The sequence below is a fragment of the Triturus cristatus genome, chromosome 7 (genome assembly GCF_964204655.1).
Source record: "Triturus cristatus chromosome 7, aTriCri1.1, whole genome shotgun sequence".
Lineage (NCBI taxonomy): Eukaryota > Metazoa > Chordata > Amphibia > Caudata > Salamandridae > Triturus > Triturus cristatus.
In genome coordinates this window covers 1,681,962,418-1,681,987,038 of record NC_140590.1, presented here as the reverse complement: position 1 = coordinate 1,681,987,038, position 24,621 = coordinate 1,681,962,418, and the positions used below count along the sequence as shown (strand labels likewise).

General features: G+C 42.3%; 1 long non-coding RNA gene across 2 annotated transcripts in view; it reads left to right on the top strand.

Moving 5' to 3' along the window:
• LOC146812708 (uncharacterized) overlaps nt 1–24,621 on the top strand; it is a 256,230-nt gene that overhangs the window by 157,696 nt on the left and 73,913 nt on the right. Inside the window, exons 2-3 of one of the 2 annotated variants that reach the window (XR_014966887.1) lie at nt 1,567–1,636; nt 17,804–17,947. This is a non-coding gene — a long non-coding RNA (uncharacterized LOC146812708). The remainder of the gene's footprint in view (nt 1–1,566; nt 1,637–17,803; nt 17,948–24,621) is intronic. The other variant, XR_014966889.1, reaches the window with a different exon arrangement.

Genomic DNA, 24,621 nt, shown 5'->3' with positions numbered 1-24,621 from the left:
CCACCCTTTTCTCTCTCTACATCAATGGGGTGGTTGAGCATCTCCTCAAACATCCATCTGACGAGCCATCCCTGGCTGGCGAACGCATACCGACCCTCCTCTTCGCGGATGATACGCTTTTAATCTCCAAAACCCCAATGGGACTCCAGAGACTTTTGGACAATTTCCAATCATTTTGTACCAAACGAGGTCTGGTAATAAATACTAACAAAACGAAGTACCTTGTCCTCAATCCACCGAAACAACATGTGCGTTCCCCCACCCTAAACGCTGAGCTTCTGGAAAGAGTAAAGGTCTTTGATTACCTTGGGATACGCCTTTCGGATAAAATGGACTGGACGCCACACCTAGATAAAATGCTGTTGAGCCACAAAAGGATTACAGGTGCCCTATTAAGAGAGCAACGTTCCAGCACAACAAGGCCTATAGGAACAGTCCTTGAGATTTACACAGCTAAAGGAGTTAGCTCTGCCCTTTATGGGGCGGAACTCTGGGGCTTTTCGTCCACTGACGCTCTGCAGAGATCTGAGAACAAATTCTGCAGAGAAATAATGTCCCTTCCACAAGGCACCCCGACACTTCCTTTATTCATGGACCTTGGCTGTACCCAGATTGGCGAAATCGCGAAATTTCGCCCTTTATTATTATGGGCCCGTATTTGGCGGGTAGAAGAACTAAGCGGATATGCCAGAGGCCTCAAGGAAATCATGTCATCACCAAGCTGGTATAAAATCAAATGGCTAAAAGACATGAAAAACTTATTAATTAAGTTGGGCCAACTTGAATCATGGCTAAGTAGAACTTCACCCCCAAAGCAAACACTTAAAAAGCTTTATTGGGACTGGATTTGTTCTCAAAGAAACTCTAGCACCTCCCTGGGCAGGCTAACAGAGGACTTTCTGAGGTTCAAAGACTGCCCCAGGCGGGAACTGTACCTGGATGCAATTGGAAAACCCTTTGATAGGGCCTTGTATTTTAGATTTAGAATGGGAACCTTACCACTTAACACCTTTACTAAAAGATGGAAATCCTGTATGGAAATGTCTGAGCTATGCCCATCGTGTCTTGTTAAACCGGAAACATTAGCACATTTTATGTTTGTGTGCGGCGAATATGCTACTCCAAGGAGGGTCTGGCTCAAAAACCTATGCCGTCAGCTGGGGACTAGGAGTCATGATGTGGCAATCAGGATACTTATTTCGGACAATAGCGTACCCTATGCTTGCGCCCTAGCCAAGTTTCTATCCTGGGCTTGGGCTATCCGGGCCAAAAAGCTAAAACAATCCGTTTAATTCTTTGTTAGAAAAATTTCTTATACTGAAAATGCTGCCATCATTGTTTAACCTCTAAAATTTAATCAACTAGTTGGCTAGTTTAACTGAACAAACATTTTTTTAAACTATTGCCCTTCCTAGATGTTGGAACAGAGATATAAAATCTTTTTAAATTTATTACTGTTGTTCTTAACTGTAACTTTTTATACACTGAGCTGCTTTTATGATAATGACTTTTTATCGAAATAAAGCTTTGACTTTGACTTTGACATATATGTTCTTTAACTTTCAGAGACTACATCAACTAAACAGCATTTTGTCTACAAAGAACATCTTCATTCAAATACAACCAAAAACACTTGGTAAGTATATATAAAAAAGTTTTTTGTTTCCTATTTTCATAGAAATATATAAAGTACTATTGCATATATTTTCATATACATTTTTTCCAGATTTCTAACACATCACGATGACAGAAGAAGCCCAATTTATAACATCACAGAAAGGAAAATTCCTACTGTGTTACATGGGTTACACATACACCCAAGAAAAGCAGACGGACCGAAAAGTGAACTGGAAGTGTTCGAAATATTATTCTAACAAATGCTACGGACGAGCAACAACAAGAGAAACAACTGTACTATATACAAGAGAGCATAATCATCCACCCAATCTCTCTGAAATAGAAGTCAGATCAACCCTTGAAAATATCAAAGAATTAAGCACTGGTTCACAAACTGCTACAAGTGTAATCCTAAAAGAACTATTACCTAGAGTGCCCAAAGAAACAAGAGGCCAATTACCATCAATTGCTTCTATAAAAAGAACAATTGCTAGGACCAAAAAATCAACCACGACAACTATACCATCCCCTAAAACTTTTCAAGATATCATCATTCCACCAGAATTAACTATCACCCACAATAATGAACCTTTTATTTTTTTTTATAACAAAAGTACAGAAAAAAGAATCATAATGTTTGCTACTGCAAACAATATCACTAAACTCCAACAATGCCAAACATGGATGATGGATGGCACCTTTACAATATGCCCAAAACCATTCTACCAGCTTTACACAATACACGGTCAATATCACAACACTTCCATACCTTTAATTTATGCACTATTACCTAACAAACAAAACACAACATATAATGAAATGCTAGGAAAACTAAAACAAGAATCAAATGATTTTTACCCTCAAAGAATTATCATAGACTTTGAGCAAGCCATGATAATTTGCATTCTAAAACTGTACCCCCATACAGCTATCCAAGGATGTTACTTCCATCTAAACCAATGTATATGGAGACATTTACAAAAATCTTCACTAAGTGTAGAATATGCCACAAACATAACTTTTGCACATCAAATAAAACTTCTAACAGCCCTAGCTTATGTACCAACCACAGATGTTGCAGAACATTACAATCTTTTATTAGAAAGTCCATTCTACAAACAAAATGAAGTAAAGTTATCTCCCCTCTTAGATTATTTTGAGGATACCTGGGTGGGGAGACTACACAGATCAGGCCATAGACGTCAGCCCAAGTTCCAAATACCTTGGTGGAATGTATATGTAAGTACACTCAACCAACAAGCCAAAACTAACAACGCCGTCGAGGGCTGGCATAATGCATTCCTAACTTCTACTGGGAGAACAACTCCAACACTACAAAAACTACTAATTGCCATACAAAAGGAACAAAGTTTCCAAGAATTAAGAATGCAACAATCTGTCCTACAATTAAAACCAAAACAATCTAGACAAACTACTCAAATGTATAATTACCTACAACAACAGGTACAGCTATACCCATCCACAAGAGGACTTGAGTACTTAAATATAATAGCTCAAACTCTCTTCTAAACCCTTTCCAAAATATTAACCCACAATTCTACTAAAACAACTATCACAACATAAAGAAACCACTTTATTATATCACATATTTAATTATGTGGTCTAAAATATATAAATAATTTATATCTACATATATTTAGACAACATAATTAAACAAACCAAGTACACAACAACAATATTAAATATATAAGATTTGCCCACCCACAATTAAAATACTTAAATGAACGTACCTGTGTAGTTGCTCCAATGGGATAATAACATTCCTTCCAAATAAATCCAGGTAGTTCAAAATCCATAGGTATCAAAAATGAATCCAAATAAAATGGAAAAATACAACTGTTTTTCGAAAAAACCGTCTACGCCAAAAAACGGCAATCCATTAACCATAAAAATCCCGAAAAATATAAAAAAGGTAAATAACCGCTCCTGGAAACCCGAACAATAAAGGAAGTGTAAAATAAAAATTAGTAAACACAACTAATACACACTTCCTTAAAAAAAAAAAGGTGTTTGAAAGAGACGAAAATATCTTCTCCGTAAAACCTACAAAAGAGAAACAAACATTCCCACCCACACACAAACACACATAATGCACCTAAAAACATCACTACAAACATTATTCAAACACTATAAAACTTTAACACACCTAAATAACAAAACACTAACAAAGCCACAAACACGGAACACAACGTAAATTATAAAACCGTATACAAACTATTACTAACACCCTAACTTCTAAAACAACAATCCATACACACTTATTACAACATTACTACTTCCACAAAACACTTAAAACTATTTAATAATAAAGAAAATTACTCTTACCTTCTCAAACGCGAAACAGCTCCCGACCGCGACCTGGATTCTACCAAAATAACCCAAAACAACAGCGAACGGTTACAAAATAAAAGACCCATACAAACATAACAACTAAAAAAATACCAATAAATGACCTAACTATTTACTTAACATTACACATTACTTTAAAAATTAGTAAAACATTAGAATAAAATACTCAAAAAGAATACCTATTTTTTTATATATGTGAAAATTATTTAACTTATAAAAATAAATATAATAAAAAAAATATATTTACTAATATAATAATAAAACTGTATATATTACCAAAAAAAATGTATGAACATGATATAATTAATATATTGTATCTACAACATACCAAAACTAAAAATAAAAAGAAATATTCTAAAATGTAAACATTTTCAAAATAATTATCTAATATAAATATTAATAATTAAAATATATTTATCATATATTTCAAAACATACAATTTCTTATAAATTCAAATAAAGTCTAAAACTATTGAGAGTACACAATATAAATTTAAAAATATTAAACAGCTATAAAAATCAGAATTTTTTTATTTTATTATTCTGTCTGTTGATATATTAATGTCCAAAATATACATTAAACAAATATATATCCATAATAAAAAAATTATTACAATAATACAAATGTTAAATATTAATTATTTTATTACATGTTTATTTCAATGATTTAATTATTATAATATGCGTAATAATAAACAATATTTTCTCTGTAATTAATATACATACCAACAACTATAAAACAAATCTTATTTTCCTTTCTACTATTTTATACAAAAATTTGGAATTTGCATTCTGATATAGCTTCTATCTTTTATCCAACAAAACTAAAATCTACAGATTTATTGTAAATTAAAACAAATTAATTTAACTGTTCCTATTCAACTCTATATTTAATTATAATAATTGCTATTTACCAAACTTAATTAACATACTACTCCCACTACAAACTGAACTTAATTAATTTACTATTCTCACTCCAAAATATATTTAATTAGGGTAGGTGCTAGACACTGAACTGAATTAATTTACTATTCCCACTCCAGTCTATATTTAATTAAGATAAGTGCTGGACACTGAACTTAATTAATTTACTATTCCCACTCCAGTCTACATTAAATTAAGATAAGTGCTGGACACTGAACTTAATTAATTTACTATTCCCACTCCAGTCTACATTAAATTAAGATAAGTGCTGGACACTGAACTTAATAAATTTACTATTCTCACTCCAACCTATATTTAATTAGAGTATGTGCTGGACACTGAACTTAATTAATTTACTATTCCCACTCCAGTCTATATTTAATTAAGATAAGTGCTGGACACTGAACTTAATTAATTTACTATTCTCACTCCAACCTATATTTAATTAGAGTATGTGCTGGACACTGAACTTAATTAATTTACTATTCCCACTCCAGTCTATATTTAATTAAGATAAGTGCTGGACACTGAACTTAATTAATTTACTATTCTCACTCCAACCTATATTAAATTAGAGTAGGTGCTGGACACTGAACTTAATTAATTTACTATTCCCACTCCATTCTATATTTAATTAGAGTATGTGCTGGACACTGAACTGAATTAATTTACTATTCCCACTCCAGTCTATATTTAATTAAGATAAGTGCTGGACACTGAACGTAATTAATTTACTATTCTCACTCCAACCTATATTAAATTAGAGTAGCTGCTGGACACTGAACTTAATAATTTACTATTCCCACTCCACTCTATATTAAATTAAGATAAGTGCTGGACACTGAACTTAATAAATTTACTATTCTCACTCCAACCTATATTTAATTAGAGTATGTGCTGGACACTGAACTGAATTAATTTACTATTCCCACTCCAGTCTATATTTAATTAAGATAAGTGCTGGACACTGAACTTAATTAAATTACTATTCTCACTCCAACCTATATTTAATTCGAGTATGTGCTGGACACTGAACTTAATTAATTTACTATTCCCACTCCAGTCTATATTTAATTAAGATAAGTGCTGGACACTGAACTTAATTAATTTACTATTCTCACTCCAATCTATATTTAATTAGGGTAGGTGCTGGACACTGAACTTAATTAATTTACTATTCCCACTCCAGTCTATATTTAATTAAGATAAGTGCTGGACACTGAACATAATTAATTTACTATTCTCACTCCAACCTATATTAAATTAGAGTAGGTGCTGGACACTGAACTTAATACATTTACTATTCCCACTCCAGTCTATATTTAATTAAAATAACTGCTGGACACTGAACTTAATTAATTTACTATTCTCACTCCAACCTATATTAAATTAGGGTAGGTGCTGGACACTGAACTAAATTAATTTACTATTCCCACTCCAGTCTATATTTAATTAAGATAAGTGCTGGACACTGAACTTAATTAATTTACTATTCTCACTCAAATCTATATTTAATTATGGTGGGTGCAAAACACTAAACTTCATTAATTTAGTATTCCCACTCATAAATATATTTAATTACACTAGATCATGTATACTGATCTTAATTAATTTTATATTCCCACTCCAATATGTATTTAATTAGAGTAATTGCAATACAAATATATAAATATAAATATATTAAAAAAAAAAATGTTTTAATCATTATTAAATTTTTACATAAAACAATACCCACACTTATCCTCTACAAATCCAACTCCCCAATCTAAAATGTATCCCAAAATATTATATTATAATATATTTTTTTTAATATAAATTACTCAATATTACTAATTTAAAATAAATTTTTAAAACACTCCCCACCCTTATCCCCTATAAGCCAACATCCCAATCCCCAAAAATTTTTTAAATTGTACAATCAAAATCAAAATTTAGACATAATTTTTATACAATATTACCAACATTTTACACATTTTTATCAAACTCCACACCCTTATCCCCATAACACAACATCCCACTCCTAAAATTAAATATAACATTCGAAATTTTATTCTAATTTTCTAAATTTTGTATACAAATTATTCATACATAAATCAAAATTTTTAAAACACTCCCCACCCTCATCCCCTATAACCCAACATCCCACTCCTAAAAGATAATATAAAAAATATATTTTTATTACAAATTTCAAATTAAATTTATTACATATTCCACATTAAAAAATTTTTTTTACAACACTTCCCACCCTTATCCCCTGTAACTCAACATCCCACTCCGAAAATTTAAAATAAAATTCTAAATTGCATTTAAAATTATAAATTTTTTTTTAAAAACATTCAAAAATATATAAACATTTTTAAAACACTTCCCACCCTTATCCCCTATAACCCAACATCCCGCTCCTAAAATTAATTTTAAATTTCTAAATTAAATTTCAAATTTCTACATTTATTTTTTTAAACATTCAAAAATATATAAACATTTTTAAAACACTTCCCACCCTTATCCCCTATAACCCAACATCCCGCTCCTACAATTATTTGTAAAATTCTAAATTATATTTAAATTTTCTAAATAATTTTTTTTTTAAATTCAAAAATATATAAACATTTTTAAAACACTTCCCACCCTTATCCCCTATAACCCAACATCCCGCTCCTAAAATTAATTTTAAAATTCTAAATTTAATTTAAAACTTCTAAATAATTTTTTTTTTTAATTCTAAAATTTCGAAACATTTTTAAAACACTTCCCACCCTTATCCCCTATAACCCAACATCCTGCTCCTACAATTATTTGTAAAATTCTAAATTATATTTAAATTTTCTAAATAATTTTTTTTTTTAATTCAAAAATATATAAACATTTTTAAAACACTTCCCACCCTTATGCCCTATAACCAAACATCCCACTCCTAAAATTAATTTTAAAATTCTAAATTTAATTTAAAATTTCTAAATATTTTTTTTTAAAAATTCAAAAATATATAAACATTTTTAAAACACTTCCCACCCTTATCCCCTATAACCCAACATCCCGCTCCTAAAATTAATTTTAAAATTCTAAATTTAATTTAAAACTTCTAAATTTTTTTTTTTTAATTCTAAAATTTATAAACATTTTTAAAACACTTCCCACCCTTATCCCCTATAACCCAACATCCCGCTCCTACAATTATTTGTAAAATTCTAAATTATATTTAAATTTTCTAAATAATTTTTTTTTTAAATTCAAAAATATATAAACATTTTTAAAACACTTCCCACCCTTATCCCCTATAACCCAACATCCCGCTCCTAAAATTAATTTTAAAATTCTAAATTTAATTTAAAACTTCTAAATTTTTTTTTAAAATTCTAAAATTTATAAACATTTTTAAAACACTTCCCACCCTTATCCCCTATAACCCAACATCCCGCTCCTAAAAATAATTTTAAAATTCTAAATTTATTTTAAAATTTCTAAATACATTTTTGTAAAAATTCAAAAATATATAAACATTTTTAAAACACTTCCCACCCTTATCCCCTGTAACCCAATATCCCGCTCCTAAAATTAAATATACATTTCAAATTTGAAATAAAATGTACTAATTAAATTTTACAATATATTAAAAAAAAAAGTTAGCTTTTTTAAAACACTCCCCACCCTTATCCCCTATAACCCAACATCCCGCCCCTAAAACAATATAAATATTTCTCATATTATATACATTTTAACTATTTATATATATTACTAACGATATTACTTACATCGACATATAATTAAACAAAAATACGATATTTTTCACATCGATATTATCTATTTCGATATTTTGTACTTTCGATATTTTTGACTCGATATTTATGTCCCTCGATATTAAAAAGTCGATATATAGACTGCTCACCTGCTCGAAGAGCCAGGTCTTGAGGAGTCTTCTGAAGGCGAGCAGGTCTTGGGTCTGTCGTAGTTGGGTAAGGAGGGTGTTCCAGGTCTTGGCGGCGAGGTAGGAGAAGGATCTGCTGCCAGAGGTTGTTCGTTGGATGCAGAGCTTGAAGGTGGTGAGGTTTCTGTACTTTCAGGGCAGTGGTAGAGGCCTGTATGTCTTTCAACCTCAGTTGCAGCAGCGTTTTCAGCCATATTGCCAACAGAGGTTGAGATCATAATATTCAGCTGAGGCTTACCGACCAAACACTACGCCCTCTTATTCTGGAGCGTTGGGGGGCGACGTCGACCAGTAGGTGGGCAGTCTCAGGATGCTAATCAGAGACAATGAGGAATCGCAGGCCCCTGTCACCACATTCCCAGGTCAATTTGGTCCCGCCTTATCCATATTCTTCAATAAATGGAAGCTCATATCTTCTGACAAATGGGTGTTAGACGCATTCCAGCACGGTCACACCCTGGAATTTGTTTAATAGCCTCTAAATTTCCCTACACAGAAGACATCACATCGTCATCTTCCAGGTCTAAAACAAAATCTGATTACTGCTCTGCAAACAAGCAATCCAAGAGGTACTACACGATCAGCACAATCTGGGTTTATACTCTCACTTCTTTCTGATCAAAAAGATGATTGAAAAGTGGAGGCAAATGATGGGCCTCAGGTTATTGAACAAGTTAATCAAAAATCAACCCTTCAGGATGCTGTCTCTCCAGGAGATTTTGCTACTCATGGATGTGGGATTCTAACTATCCTCTCTCGATCTTCTGGATGCATATTTCCACATCCACAGCACCAAAGGTTTCTCAGATTCAAAGTGGCAGGATGCCATTGTTAAGGTGCTTCTCTTCAGGTTGAAGTCAGCACCCAGGGTCTTCACTAAGTGCATAGCGCCAGTGGCTGCTTTTTTCTGAGGGTTCGGCACCAGGTATTCCCCTACCTGGACGATTGTTTAATCAAAGCTCTATCCTTCCAGGCAGCCAAGAAATCCACAGAAGCCGGTCTACAACTTTTTCAAGCCCTAAGTTTCAAGCTCAACGCAGAACAATCCTCTCTCTTCCCCTTCAGGTTAATAGTGTTAATTAGAGCAATCCTTTCAAAGGCCTTTCCCATAGAAGAAAGGATTTCACGCCTACAGAAAATAACACAATTACTGTCTTAAAAAAGGTTCGTTTTTGTAAGGACAAATCGATGCTACGGATAATATCCTGCATCCTAGTAATCCCCAATTGACACCTATGCATGAGGCCTCTTTAGGAGCAGCAAGATGCACAGTGGGCTCGATCTCGGGGCTCTTTTGACGACATCATTTCAATAACCTCAGAAATTACGTCAGCAATGTCCTGGTAAATGGTCAAAGCCAACATCTCTCAGGGTCTCTCCTTCCTCCCTGCAAAACCACAGGTGCTAATGACATTGGACGCCTCCATGGAAGGATGGGGAGCCCAACTACAGGATTTAGTGTTCCACTGCAAGGGGTCCAGACAGGAAGCATTATGTCACATAAATATTCTAGAAATGAAGGTGGTTGTTCTCGATCTTCAAGCCTTCCTTCCAAGGATCCGGGGATCGTCAGTTCTCGTCAGAACAAACACCACCACCACATTTTATCTGCTAAAACAGGGTGGGACGAGATCTCAGGCCCTCTCAGCCCAAGCACAGTAAATATGGGAGTGAGTGATAGCCAACGAAATCTTATTAAAGGTGGAGCATGTACCAGAAATCCAAAACAAATGGTCCGACTCCCTCAGCAGGGACTCCAAGCAATGTCACGAGTAGGAGCCCAACCAGAAACAATTACAAATGGTTTTCCAGTCTTGAGGCTTTCCAACCCTAGATCTATTTGCTACAAATGCAAACTTTAGCCAGTAGATTTCCTCAGCCAGGTTCTTGGGGGAACACCTTCCACTTCTCATGGGAAGAATTGTTTGCTTACGCGGTCCCTCCATGCGTTCCCTCCCGTTTCCTCTCATCCCAAAGATTCTACAGAAGCTGAAACGAGAACCATGTCGGCTCATCCTCATAGCCCCAGTGTGGGCTAGGCAGTACTGGTGCACTGAGCTGCATCTACTATCAGGTTGCCCTCCCATTAAGTTCCGGCTGACAGAGGATCTCCTTTCTATGAACCAGGGCCAAGTGGTGCATCCGCAGGTTCACACTCTCCATTTATTGACCTAGCTTCTCACCACGCTGAATTCGGAGCTGTAACAATTTCTGATGAATGCTAGTCGATCCTTCAGAGAGCTTGAGCTCCTTCTACACTCAAGTGGTACTCTGCAAGTTGAAAGAAGTTCTGTTCATGGTGTGCTTCAGTCTTGCCATCCTTTCTCCTCAACACCTGAACAGATTCTACCCTGTCTTCTGCATCTCACCAATCAGGCGTTACCCATTCATTCATTAAACCACACCTAGCCTTAATCTCCAGATACTGACTGCATTCTGGCCAATTGTCCTTGTGATCTAAAAGGCTTGTGAAGGAGTTTATGAAAGGTCTATTCAGAGCTTACCCGCCAATTAAGCCTCCTCCAGTGGTCTGGTAGCTGATCACTGTATTATCGCAACTCATGAGGTCTCCCTTCTAGCCTATTCACAAATGTGAATTGAAATTCCTTTCATGGAGGGTGGCAATTCTATTAGCCATTACATCTGCTAGGCGTATTAGTGAGATTTGGGCTTTCACCACAACAGTGGATTGCCTGCAGTTCCTTGAGAACAGAGTAATCCTGCGCACTAATCTTTCTTTCATTCCCAAGGTGCCTTCAACATTTCATCTCAATGAACCAGTGATTCTGCCTTCCTTTTTTCCCCGTTCAGGCTCACCAATATACCTCTATTATTTTATTTAAACTTGTGCTCGAAATCATTGCAGAGGATGAGTACTCCAGGGTCTCTGCTCTGATTGGCTGAAGTTTGGGGTGTATTAAATCAATGTGAATTGGCTACTAACTGCTATTGTTTTTCCAATTAAGTTTAATGCTTTAACATTGCTTTTATTACTGTTACCGTGGGACTCCCACCATGACGATGGGGAAGATTCAAGCATGAGAATCTATAAAAGATAACAATACTAGATAACCACAGTAAGTAACTTGTTTCTTCTGGATTGACACAGGGCTTGACACCCATCTCCCGTGGGAGTGGTGCTATGCCTCAGTTGAAGGGCATTTTGGGGTGCCTTCAAGACACATGGCATCAACTTGGCCTTTGGTCTCGATGCTGGTGGGTGGTGTATGGCTGGCTTGAGTAATGGAAACTCCTCCTTAGGAAAACATGGTCTTCAGGCTTTCTCTTCTTGAGCTGAGGAATGTCGGAGGGCCCTGCTTCTTCCTCCTTAGCACCTGGCATGTCTTAACTTCTAAAAATGCTGGGTTTCTCCAATGAGGCTTGCCTTTGCATCTTGTGGTAAGCTCATCTTCTTTGCCTTCTGGACCATAGCGCTTGTTTGCAGCCAAAGGCAAGGCAAGCATCACAGGAAGTCTCCACTTACTTGGGGGTGTGACAGAGGTTGCAGACCTTGTGATGATCGCTCCAGGAGACTTTGGTGTTACACCCAAGGCAGAAGTGTAAAAGAGTACAATCCATAACTCTGCCCTAGCTGCTTTCTCGAAAAAGCTTCAGCAAAGATTTAAGAGGATGGAGACTTGAAGCAACGATGCATTGAAGTGCTTCTCCTGTTAACCTTTGGTTCTCAAGTCCTCGCGTCGCCAGGAGTTTTGTCAGCACAGCATTGTTGTTTTTGTTGAAGGGTTGGAATGGGGGGGCCATTGGAACCCAGAAGAAAGACTCAGTGCATATTAACGCATCGATCTCAGACCAACGTTCTAGAACCTCCAAGCCCAATTATGGAAGAAAACAATTTAAGGTAGAGCCAGTGTGCAGGTGCATTATGGCAAAAGGGTGGAGTCACAACAGGTCTTGTGACTTGAACTTCTTCTAAGAAAAAACAAGTTGCAAATGCAAATGTCAGGACCCCACACTAGATAGCAGGAGTATGCAAAGCATGTGTATCTACTGCCACACATTCTACAAACGTATCTATATTCTGTATATTCACCATGCCTACCATTTCTTTTTAATACAATTAGAACTATATAGAGACAGAGGGGCATATGTACTAGGAGTTAATGCTGCCTTAGCTGCACTTTTCCAACGGTTTTGCGGCAAGATTTTTATCGCCTTATGAACAAGCTGCCGCTAACCTCCGTTAGCCGCAGTTTTCTGGCAAAAACGTCCATTCTAAAGATCGCCACTTCTATTAGTGATAATGACATGCAAGGGAGGCGTTCCCGTGCAAAAACGGCTGCTAACCCAACTTTGCGATATTTACAAGGGGATTCCTGAACTTTGGAGGACCCAAAAAACTGCTGCTAACTGCAGTTAGAGGCAGTTTTTTAAGACCAGAAAAGAGGTGGTCTTAAAAATTTTGATAACACTTGGGGCCTCTTTTCAGCAGGTTTTGGTGCTGAACAGCGCTGTAAGCAATGTTGCTGCGCTGCCCTGCAACAAAACTACAGGGCAGTAATGCGCACCATCAATAAGATAGTGCGCATTCCTGGACCTCAGTCATGAAAAGTGTTGTGGCACTGCGACAAGACAGCGTTGCAACACTTTTCACTACCCCCTTCTTGTGACACCATGGATGCGCTGTATTCACTGGGCAGCGCTCCATGAACCAAGTAATGACAGATACGTCTGGAATCCTCACGTATCTGTCTGCGCCAAAGTCACGCATTGCTGCAGACGTATCACAACCATGACGCAACTCCAGCAATGCATGGGGCCAGCCTTTCCCTGTGGCACTGCGTCACCGGTAGGCATAGGGTACTGATGCAGTGCCGTTCACGAGGGGTGCCAGGGTCTCGGCGCAGTTCGAGATTCATTGGTGGCGGTTCGCTGTGGTGTCATCATCTGTAAGCGTTGGCGGAGTGGTAGTGCTGAGAGAGTTGACGAGACGTTCTTCAGTGGCCTTGATTCGGCTGCGAGGGGGGTCGATGATGGCGGTGGTGTACGGTGGGCATGGTGAAGACATGGGTGCCAATTCCGATCCGGTAAAAAAATTCCCCGTCCGACTCGTATCCGGATTTTTTTCCGTCCGAATCGTCAAAGTAGCGTACAAACTGCCAAGTACGATTCGAACGGAAAAAAGTCCATACGAATCGCATTGGGAAGATTTCCCCACACGTCCTCGGGTCGGGAAAAGTCACCGACACGTCCCCGGGCGAGAAACCCACCGTGCGGAAAAATAAAGTCCGACTGCGCAAGTACGATCCCTCCCGTCCTCCCCATTTCACAACCGTACGCAAAAAACACCGTCCGAACCGAACTCCCATAGCAACCATGGAGACATGTGCCCGCATACGCGCCGAACACCCCACCACCCCCCGCCCGCGTATGTACGCCCCGAACCCCCACCCGTGTATGTACGCACCGAACCACCAGCCGTGTATGTACGCACCAAACACCCACCCGTGTATGTACGCCCCCGAACCCCCCCCAGCCGTGTATGTACGCACCGAACCACCAGCCGTGTATGTACGCACCGAACCACCAGCCGTGTATGTACGCCCCCGAACCCCCCCCAGCCGTGTATGTACGCACCGAACCACCAGCCGTGTATGTACGCCCCCGAACCCCCCCCAGCCGTGTATGTACGCACCGAACCACCAGCCGTGTATGTACGCACCAAACCCCCACCCCAGCCGTGTATGTACGCACCGAACCACCACCCCACCAGGGAATGTACGGACCGCACCCCCACCAGTGCATGTACGGACCGTACTGACGCCAAAAAAACACGTACTGAACCCGGACAAACCATGGGGGTTCGGGGGCGTACATACACGGGTGGGGGTTTGGTGCGTACATACACGGCTGGTGTGGTGGTTTGGTGCGTACATACACGGGTGGGGGTTTGGTGCGTACATACACGGCTGGGGGTTCGGGGCGTACATACCAGGGTGGGGTGGGGGTTCGGGGCGTACATGCACGGGTGGCGCTTGGGTGCGTACATACACGGGTGGGGGTTCGGGGCGTACATACCAGGGTGGGGTGGGGGTTCGGGGCGTACATACACGGGTGGCGCTTGGGTGCGTACATACACGGGTGGCGGTTCGGGGCGTACATACACGGGTGGGGGTTCGGGGCGTACATACACGAGTGGGGGTTCGGGGCGTACATGCACGGGTGGGGGTACGGGCCGTACTTCCACGGGTGGGGGTACGGTCCGTACATACCCCTGCCCACGCTCTGCGTGCCTGGGTACGGGCCGTACCCATGCCTTTGGTGTGTGGGTACGGTGCGTCCCACCATTGTTGCGGGCCGTGGGGTCCGCACCGTACACAGGCCTTGGGGGCGTGGCTACGGGTCGTACCACGCGTACCCCTACATGACCCCAGCAATGCTGGTACGAGCTGTACCAAGGCCTTTCTGACGTGGGTACGGGCCGTACCGCTATTGTTGGAGTGACGTAGGGGGACGCGTGGTACGTTCCGTACCCACGCTCTTGCGGCCTGGGTAGGGTACGTACCGGTTCGCGTGACCATCCACTTCCGTTGTGGCGGACGCTTGCGTTGCTGGCCTTGCCCCCACCCCCTGGAAGTGACCAGGCCCTGATGGTCAGGTATGTCCAGGCCATGTGTGATTTGGTACCATGTGTTGGTGTTGTGTGTCCTGCCCCTGCCCCCCCCTTTGCCCCTGGTTGTTGTGCTGACCTTCTGCGGCGTCTGCGTCGGTTCCTGTACGCCAGGTGGACTGCTAGGAGGGCAGGGATGGCACGTAGGTTCGGGTCCATGTCTGTTCGTCGCGTCCAGCTGCTCCTTGCGTGTGTCGTCCTGATTTCCCGGCAGTTTTTGGCAGCCGGTAAATATTTTCCGTGCGGGATGACGTCGGTTCGAATCGTACTTCCTGGTTCGTGAAACGTAGGCTGGATGCGTACCGACGTCACGTCGGCTCCTTTCAGGATCGGAATTGTGTTTAGTTTCTGTTCGGTCGGTGTTTTGTTCGAATCGTACGGAAATGGTGTTTCCGTATGAATCGTACTTGCATTTTCGGATGGATTTCGCACCGGGTACGAGTCGGACGGAGAAAAGGCTCCGTCCGACGGTTCGTACCCGGTTTTTACCGGATCGGAATTGGCACCATGATGTATACAATGTTGGTCAGTCCAGGAGAGTCCAGTGGTGTAGTTGTAGCTGAAGTTCCCGCGCACTTGAGTGGGGATACCACTCCCTCCTGCCCTGCTCCGTGAGTGGAGCAGCCCTACCCCACCCTCCCTCCCGCCCGCAAAGGAAACCTAGCACGATTACATCAGGAAGTTATCATCATGTGATGATTTTTCCTCTTCTTGCACTACTTGAAAGCGATGCGGCGATGCTCTATCGCCATAGGGGATGAGCCACCATTGGGGGTGCGTCATCTACAGGTGCTAGGCCCGGGCGACACGACCCCCGGGCCTCCTCTGCTACGTGTCCCACCTTCTCCTTACCTGGTCATTGACACCGTTGCGCAATCCGCTGCACTCTCTCCAAATCTGTGACTCAGCTAGCAGGAGCCTCAGCCACGTGGGATTTCACAAGCCTGGGTACAGCAGTCGCTGACAAGTCCGCTTGTGAACCTCCTGATGCAGTTGATGCAGCAGGGCCCCGTTAGGCGGGAAGTTGCAGCACTCCCACCACACAGGTTCGGCGCAGCTCAGGGGCCTCACCCTCCATAGCGTCCGGCCAGCGCAACATGATCCGGCCTGTGATGCAGACAGGCGCCGCCCACCGTTGGTAATCCCCTCCGTGCACCCCGGTGTAGTGGTGGATCGTAGTATGTGATGCAGACCTCCCTACGTTGGTGCGCAGGAGCGCCTCTACCATTCACAGCTCCTAGGGGCTCAAGGCAGTCTTCTCACACAGGTCAGTAACGCGTCTCCATGCCACCTGCCAGACTCACCACCAGTGACGGACGATCGCCGCGCCTCAATGTCTACCGCCATGGCTCATTGACTCCACAGCTCCTCTGCATCCCACTCCAAGCTCCAGACGCAGGTCCAGCGAGGCATCCAGGCTCCAGGCGCAGGTCTAGCGAGGCATCCAGGCTCCAGGCGCAGGTCAAGCGAGGCATCCAGGCTCCAGGCACAGGTCCAGCAAGGCATTCAGGCTCCAGGGGCAGGTCCTGTGAGGCATCTAGGCTCACATCCTAGTCATCCTGGATATTGGGTGGCTTGAGGGGGTTGTTGATGGGTGCTGCAGTTGGCTCTGGCTACTCCATTGTGCCTATTTTCTATTGGAGGTCGACTGATAAGCTATTTTTTCCAATCGAGGCAAAAAAAGCTCACGTTGGACTGACTAACGTGTGTTTTTTTTGCCGCTAATGGGCCTTTCGTTGGATTTCTAACGCTGGAATTCCTTCCCCCATCACGCTAATGTTAGTGGTAGTTTTCGCCGCAGATCCCTGAAGCTATCGCCATGTAGCGACGACTTGTAAATACGTCGCTGACATGGTGATAGTTTTCGGCGGTTCACGGCGGTAAGAAAACTGCTGCTAACTAACGTTAACAATAGTTTTTGCCAGTCCTTGTACACATGGCCCAGAGTTGTATGTACTTTGATAGAAAAATTATTTCAGCAGAAAATCATTACTGAGAACCCATGTATGTTTTTAGTGATTGTGAAATTTGGAACGTTTTGAATTTTTACAAAAGCTTTCCTCCCGAAGCTGGGAATTGATATAGGGTATGCTATTGGTTGCCATTTTTAACACTTATGCAGTCTCCGATCTACTGTACTTAATATATTGCAATTTTTCCTGTTTCAATTGTAATGTTATTTGTAATTTTTGACTTAATTCTGCTTCCTTTAAAATGTTTCCTTTAAAATGTTTCCTTTATTTTTTGGATTACTCTGTTTCCTTAAATTTGTGTTCCTTAACATTGGTGTTCATTGAATTAGTTTCCTCCAATGTGGCTTCTCGGTTTTTGTTTTTCCAGTAATATACGTACTTCATTGGAATTAGCTGAGTCATCCCTGGATGGAGGAACTGCTTCTTCATCTTTGGGTGAAAAAGGAAAGTAGTTGGACGAGAGAGGCTACTAGTGAAGGCTGTACCCTGCGATGGAAGACTTTCATTCTAGGTAGATATCAGATTTTAGATTTGTGGTGTTTCTACCGGGGGATGAGGAAAAGTTCATGGGGGCCCTGAAAATACTTCCCAGGCCTTCTCAAAGGCATCTGGTGAAAGGCAACATGAACGTTCAGGCTCCAGGTCTGCAGATTTAAAGGTCCTGCATGTGGTGCACTGCACAAATCATACCTCAAATGCTGTATGGAAGCGTCTTTGAACCTGCACCCCATGTCGTATACTGGAATTGGCTCCTCTCGAAAGCACACATTGATTGATAAAAATGTTTTGTTATGAAATAATACTGCTTGGAACACACTCCCATTATCTTATAGAGCAATTCCATTAGTCCTTGGCATGTGGTGGCCACTTAAGTCTCTTCTTTTCACTGGCCCGGTTCTGTAGGTACTATGTTGTTCCCTCACCAACCTTTAGTGTCCAGAAGCTCTCTGGTGTTTGAGTGTTTTACAACTGACACATGACAAACTCTGTTCCGAATTGAATGGCCAATAATGGGTCCCTCCCTTTGGCACTGAAAACTTGGTCAATTTATTTGGAAGTGATTCTACCAATTGACCTTAAACGTGAATGGATGATTACCCCAGCTCCAGGTACTTTCACTGGGCATGTCCAAGGTGTGCACTAGATTGTGGGAAGCACAGGAATGCATTTTCACTTCTATTCCAGGATATAGCTTATTGTGCTTCCAATGGGCTCTAGCTAACCCCTCTCTCAAAGTGAAGAGAGCCTTCTGAAAGGCATCAGCCTTGCACCCTTAACTCAAGTTAAGTGATCCGTGTTCTTTCATTTCAGATACATTCAACTATCCACCTGGCTGTATCAGCTTTAGAGATCGCAGACGCCCCGTAAGGTTTGGTGAAGGCTAGGGAAACTTGATCGGATTTTTAAGTGGTTTAGTTCTATCAAAATAATAAATGAGTGCACTGTTAGCCAGATTATGAAGTGAACTTTCCAGTGCAGACTCTGGTTGTTGTAAAAAGATGGGTAGCTCAATAGTTTGGTTCATGTAGAACGATGGTACCTTAGGCAGACATTTACGGTTGGTATGAAGCACTACCCAGTCCTTATGAACCTGTATGAATGGTTCCCGTATTGTAAGAGCTACTTCCTCACTAATTATGTCTGAGGGAGGTGATTGCAATTAGGAAGGCCACCTTCGAAGATCAAAACTGTAAGTCACACAAGTACAGTGGCTTGAAAGGAGGGTCCATAAGTCATGTGAGGATCACATTAAGGTTCCAGACAGGTGCAAGAAGTCTCTTTTGGGAACTTACCCTCTTTAGAAACCCCCCCCATGCCCCCCATGAAAGCTTTGATTTAAGGACCCTAAACATAAAGGATTGCGGACTATTTTGAAGGTACTTTGCAACTGATATCTAGTGTATGCGTATGGAAGTGTAAGCGAGACCTGCCCTGTGAAGATGTAGATGGTAGGCAACAAGCTCCTGCACAGGGACACTTAATGGGTTCAATTGTTTAGAAATATAGTGGTGCATGAACCTTTCCACTTTGCTGCGAAGTAGACACGAAACGTGGGTTTTCCGGCCTCTCATAGATTAGTAATACATTCCTCTGGGAGGTTTAGGTAGCCAAACGCTATCTACTCGGTCACCATATTGTGCTGATCTAGGTGTCTGAGCTGACCTTGTTGCTGGGTGAGAAGGTCCAGCCTGATTGGAATCTTGTCACTGGGACTGATTAACATCTCTAGGAGCATTGAGTACCAGGACTGTCTTGTCCAAGTTGGCGCTACTAGGATGAGTGTCAGGAACACTTGCCTCATCTTCCTTAATAAGAAGTGGAAAAATCTAAGCAAATATCCCTGAACAGTTTATTCATAGAGCGTTGCTCATGGACTCTGGGTGCAGATACCTATCAACGAATATTTGGCATTTTGCATTTTTGGGAGAGACAAACAGGTCTGTTGTGGTAGTCCCCAAGTGTTGAAAGCATGTGTGGAGGACTTGCGTGTGGAGTTCCCATTTCGTGGACACCTTTGTTAGTCCTGCAAAGCAGAGCTGTAAAATCGCTCTTTATTCCTGGGAGTTGCGCTGCTAACAGTTATTGTTCTTGTGAGCTGTCTAATGCCAGATCTCCTGTGTCATTTGAGAAAGCTTGGGGAAGGGGGAAATGCCACCCTACCTCTGCTTCTGGATGAAGAGCAAAGCTGTCCAGTTGTCTAATTTTTGGGGTACTCTTTCCTGCATAGAAATGGGAGAAAGCCATTGAACGCTAGCCTGATGGCTAAAAGTTCCAGGTAGTTGATGTGACGGCCCTAGTGCTTATGAGCCCAAGTGGCTTGTATTGTCATCTAATGGACATGAGCTCCCTACCTGACCAGAAATGCATTGGTGGGGGTGGGCACCTGTGGAAGGGTTCCAGGAAGCGCCTGCAGAGTAACAGGTTGTTGCTGTTCCACCAAAGGGGAGAATGCTTGGCCCAAGTCGTTACCAGCACTGCATTCTCCCAATGCCTTTCCACTTCTGCCCACTGCCGTGAGAGGCGCTCTTGTAATGGGTGAATGTGTAACTTGGTGCCTGGTACAGTCGCTATGCCCAAACCCACCATTCCGAACAGTTGCAAATGCTATCATCCTCTAGTGCTTGGGGTATTCTTTGCCCGTTTCCACGTTTAGAATGGAACTGAGGAAGGGGTGAATTGGTTGGCGTTGAAGATGTGACTTTTGCATTGATAGTGAAAGTTAGGCTGCTAAGTAAAGGCACTGCTAGCTGGTGTGTGCCAAGCATTGTTGGTTTCTGCTGCTCCTTATCAGCTGATTGCTTAAATATAGAAACCCTTGAATGTCAGTCCTGCATAGATGACTGCTACGGTTGGCAGACACTTTGTAAACACTCTTGGAGCTGTAATAACTCCAAAGGGCAACACATTGAACTGGTAATGTTTTCAGCTTTTGGTATCCCGCACAGGCACGAAGCTGCCTTGGTGCAGCAGCAGGAATGACATTTTGTATCATCATGTGAAAGCGTTCTTCAGAGCTGAACTTGGTTCAATGGTCGGAGATCAATGATCAGCCAGAGTGAACCATTCTACTTTTTGGAAGGAGAAAATAAAGGGAGTACACCCCTGCACTGCTTAGGTGTACAGTTACTGGTTCTTTGGTGTCCTTTCCTGGGAGCGCCTGCACTTCCTACAGAAGATGACGGGAATCTGAACCCAGTACGTGATGGTGGGGTTAGAAGGGGGGGGGGGGTCGAAATTACAGGGAGTACCCTTCTCTCACAATGGAGAGGACCCACTGGTCTGATGTAATGCTTTCCCAGTGTTACAGAAAATGCCTTAGCCTTCCTCTGACAGGTGTAGTGTGATGGGGGAACGGAACGGCAGTCACTGCTTTGTAGTAAAAGAGCCTCTGCGGTCCGCCTCCACCTTTCCTTCTCCCATTTCCTCTGTAGGCTTCCTTTTGATAGGATTTAGACTGTTGGGAGTCCTAAAAGCATTGTTGGAATGGCTGATAGGAGGATCTCGGCTAAAAGACTCCACAAAGGGGTCCTGTTGTTAGTAAGGACTACCTGGGTCAGAGTCGACATCCTATGTGTCAGGTGGAGGAGGATGAGGGCACAAAGGAGATGGTTAAGGAGGACATGTAGAGGGTGGTTTCGGAAAGGGTGTAGGGCTAGAAGCTGTATGTCTAACCCTTTTGGGGCTTGATGGGGTAAGAGGATGGGATGACGTTCTTCCTCCAAAGCAAGGTGTCTCTTTTTGGAGATGGCGATGAGCCATGGAGCCAAACCCTTAGCCAGTGTTTTGCCAGGTGATTAAAGAGTTTCTTCTGGTTTTTATACAGGACATCTTGAAACTTTTTGAAGATGACCCTTCTGAGCTGTTTAACCTCAGCATTGAAGGAGCCTTCTGCTCTGACTTTGGTGACTAATGTTGGCGGATCTTCGGCGTGGACCTTGAATCTGAGTGGGGTTTGTCGACAGCTTAGAGCAGAGCTCGCAGTGGCCTCAGTATGGAGTGAGATTTTTAGGTGCCAAGAGGGCGATGGAGAGGGTTGGGGTTCATTGACCTGGGGCTTTGCTCACCATCAAAATAACCTTTGGAGTTCGAGAAATGTCTTCTGGACAAAACAGCACTTGCCTTGACTTATATTACTTACACCACCTGGAAAAAGTGCATAAACAAGCAAGTGTAAACAATTTCATTCCAGCAAGATCAGGAAACAATAAAAGCATCCCTTTTTTGGCCCAGCTCAACGCATCATACTTGGTATCTAAACCTCAGTCTTACCTCTCAGCGGCGCTGAACCCAAAAACCCGAAGAGAGATTCTATATATGCGACTGCTGGCCCTGCCGATAGCGGAATTTAGCCAGGTGTGTAAAAAAACAGGGAGGGTATGCCGTCTATGTGCCTATAAACGTGAATCATGGCTGCATCTTCTGTGTTGTTGCCCAACCATAGCCAACGTGAGATGAATTCTATTTACGGAATTATGCCTGAGCAAAAAAGCTAGTACTTGCCAGGAGGCATCGGCCATATGTTTTACTCAAAAAGAAGCCCACATTGTGGCTCGTTGTGGGCTTTTCATACAAAGCATCAGGGATGCTCTCCAGCCCCGACCTGGCCTTCGGATAGTCCAAAGAGTGATCCCGATTACTTCAAAGGGAAGCCAGAATGACCCTCAGATGAGACCAGACCAAAGGAACACTCTTTCAAGTCGGGGCACTTAGTATAACAAGAGGCTGCTGTCCTTGTGTGGAATGAATGTTTAGAGACTGGAACCTCCCATTAAATATTTCTCATCAGCCGACCCCTTCAAAGTGTACTAAATCGCAACGCACAGGCACTTCTGCCGGGACATTATCTCATAGACGGAGCACCGAGGAAGCAGGGGAGATCGGTAGGACAGCAACATAAGGACCTCTGAGGGGCAGCTGGGCCCGGTTGCAGAGCGCAAGTCTAAATTAAATACAAAAATATGCTCCGGTTGAAAGAAATGAACTTAGTAACTTGGACTTTACTAACTAGAACGTTCGATCCTTTCGCCTGAGCCAATTCTGTACTATGGTTACAGCATTTTATGATGCACAAACATTTATATTTTTATTAACTTTACTACTGTATTGCAACGGTTTTAATAATAATAATAATAAATAAACTCCAAACTGCTGGAGGTGTGGGACCCAAAGGTTTAGGCCTCTTTCAGCTGGGCTGTAGGCTCAAAACCTGACTCCTGTGGGAGTTGGCTGTTTAGGGCTTGAAGCTGACCCTGAGGCTCCACTGATGTGCATGGGGTAACCCTGGTCTTTGACCCAAGCCTGATCCGTTCTATGGTGCTGGGCTGAGGAACTGAACCTCCCATTTGACGTCGGGGGGAACTCAGAAAACAGGGTTTTGGTGTCTTCTTGTTTCTGGACATGGGACATACACGAAGGGCCGGCCTCTTCTCCTCGCGCAGGGGTGCTCGTAATCCCTGAAAATGTTGAGCTTTCCAAATAACTCTCAGCGATGCATCTTGCGATGCATTCACCAACTCTCCCTCCGGTTCCTGAATGCCTTGCGGCAGAAGGCGAGGCCGGCTTTTCAGGACGTCTCTGCAACTCCAGGGAGAGCCAGAGGTTGCAGACCCCATATTTTGCTTTCCATTTAGGACAGAAACCGAATGGAGTATCATAACGTGATCCTTCTTTCATTGGCAGGAAAGCCTTGGGTGATCACGAAGGAGAAGGCAGCCCGACGCCTCGATGCTTCAGAGTGTGTCCGGCTTCAGCTGTCAATTACTATGGGGCATATCAACAACAACCGGCGATAATTACCGCTGAGCACACTTAGCGCTCGGATAATTATCGCCGGCTAGCGGCGATTTTTATCGCTGAGACAGCGTGCTATTAGCAACGCTTATCTCATCAGCGATACAAATCCTAGCGCTAACTGGCTAACGTGAGATTATCGCTGGAAACCCAGCGATAATCTCACGTTAGCTAGTTGATAGGGACTCACAAACTTAGTCATGATATCCACCTTCCATAGGATATCATGGCTAAGTAAGTCCTGAAGCAGGTGTTAGGAAAGTAGCGATAACAGGTGTTATCGCTACTTTTCCTGATGCTATGCTTTATAGCGTGGGGCTTGATGATAGGAGAAATGTCGCTTAGCGACATTTCTCCTATCGTGTCGGGTCAGGAACGCCCACTTTGCATCTCATTAGAGATGCAAAGCTGGGCGTTAGACATCCCCACGCTGAAGCAAGGTTTCACGCGTTAGCGTGGCCTTGCTAATATAGCGATAAAATTATGGCCGCTTTTCGGCCGAAAACGGCCGCCAAAGCGGTGATAAGTTTTTTATCGCCTCGTTGTAAATATGCCCCTAAGTTCCATCGGCACGAATGTAAGTCTTCTTGATGCAGCATTGCTGTTTTCTTCGAGGGGTGGAAACGGGAGCAGTGGAACTTGAGATGAAACTGAGAAATAAACAATAACCCAGGGTGTAGCACACTTTTACTTCAGATCAGTGGTCCCGAACATCTGTGCAAACATCCAGGCCCCAGTGGCGTAACGAAAGTTGAAGGGGCCCCCCTGCGAGGTACACAGGGGCCCCGGATTTAATCCAGAGCTCTCAGGCCTCAGTACTGTGCTGAGGGGCCCCCTGCAGTTCGGGCCCCCTCGCACCGTAGGGGCTGCAGGGGGCCTGTGTTACGCCCCTGC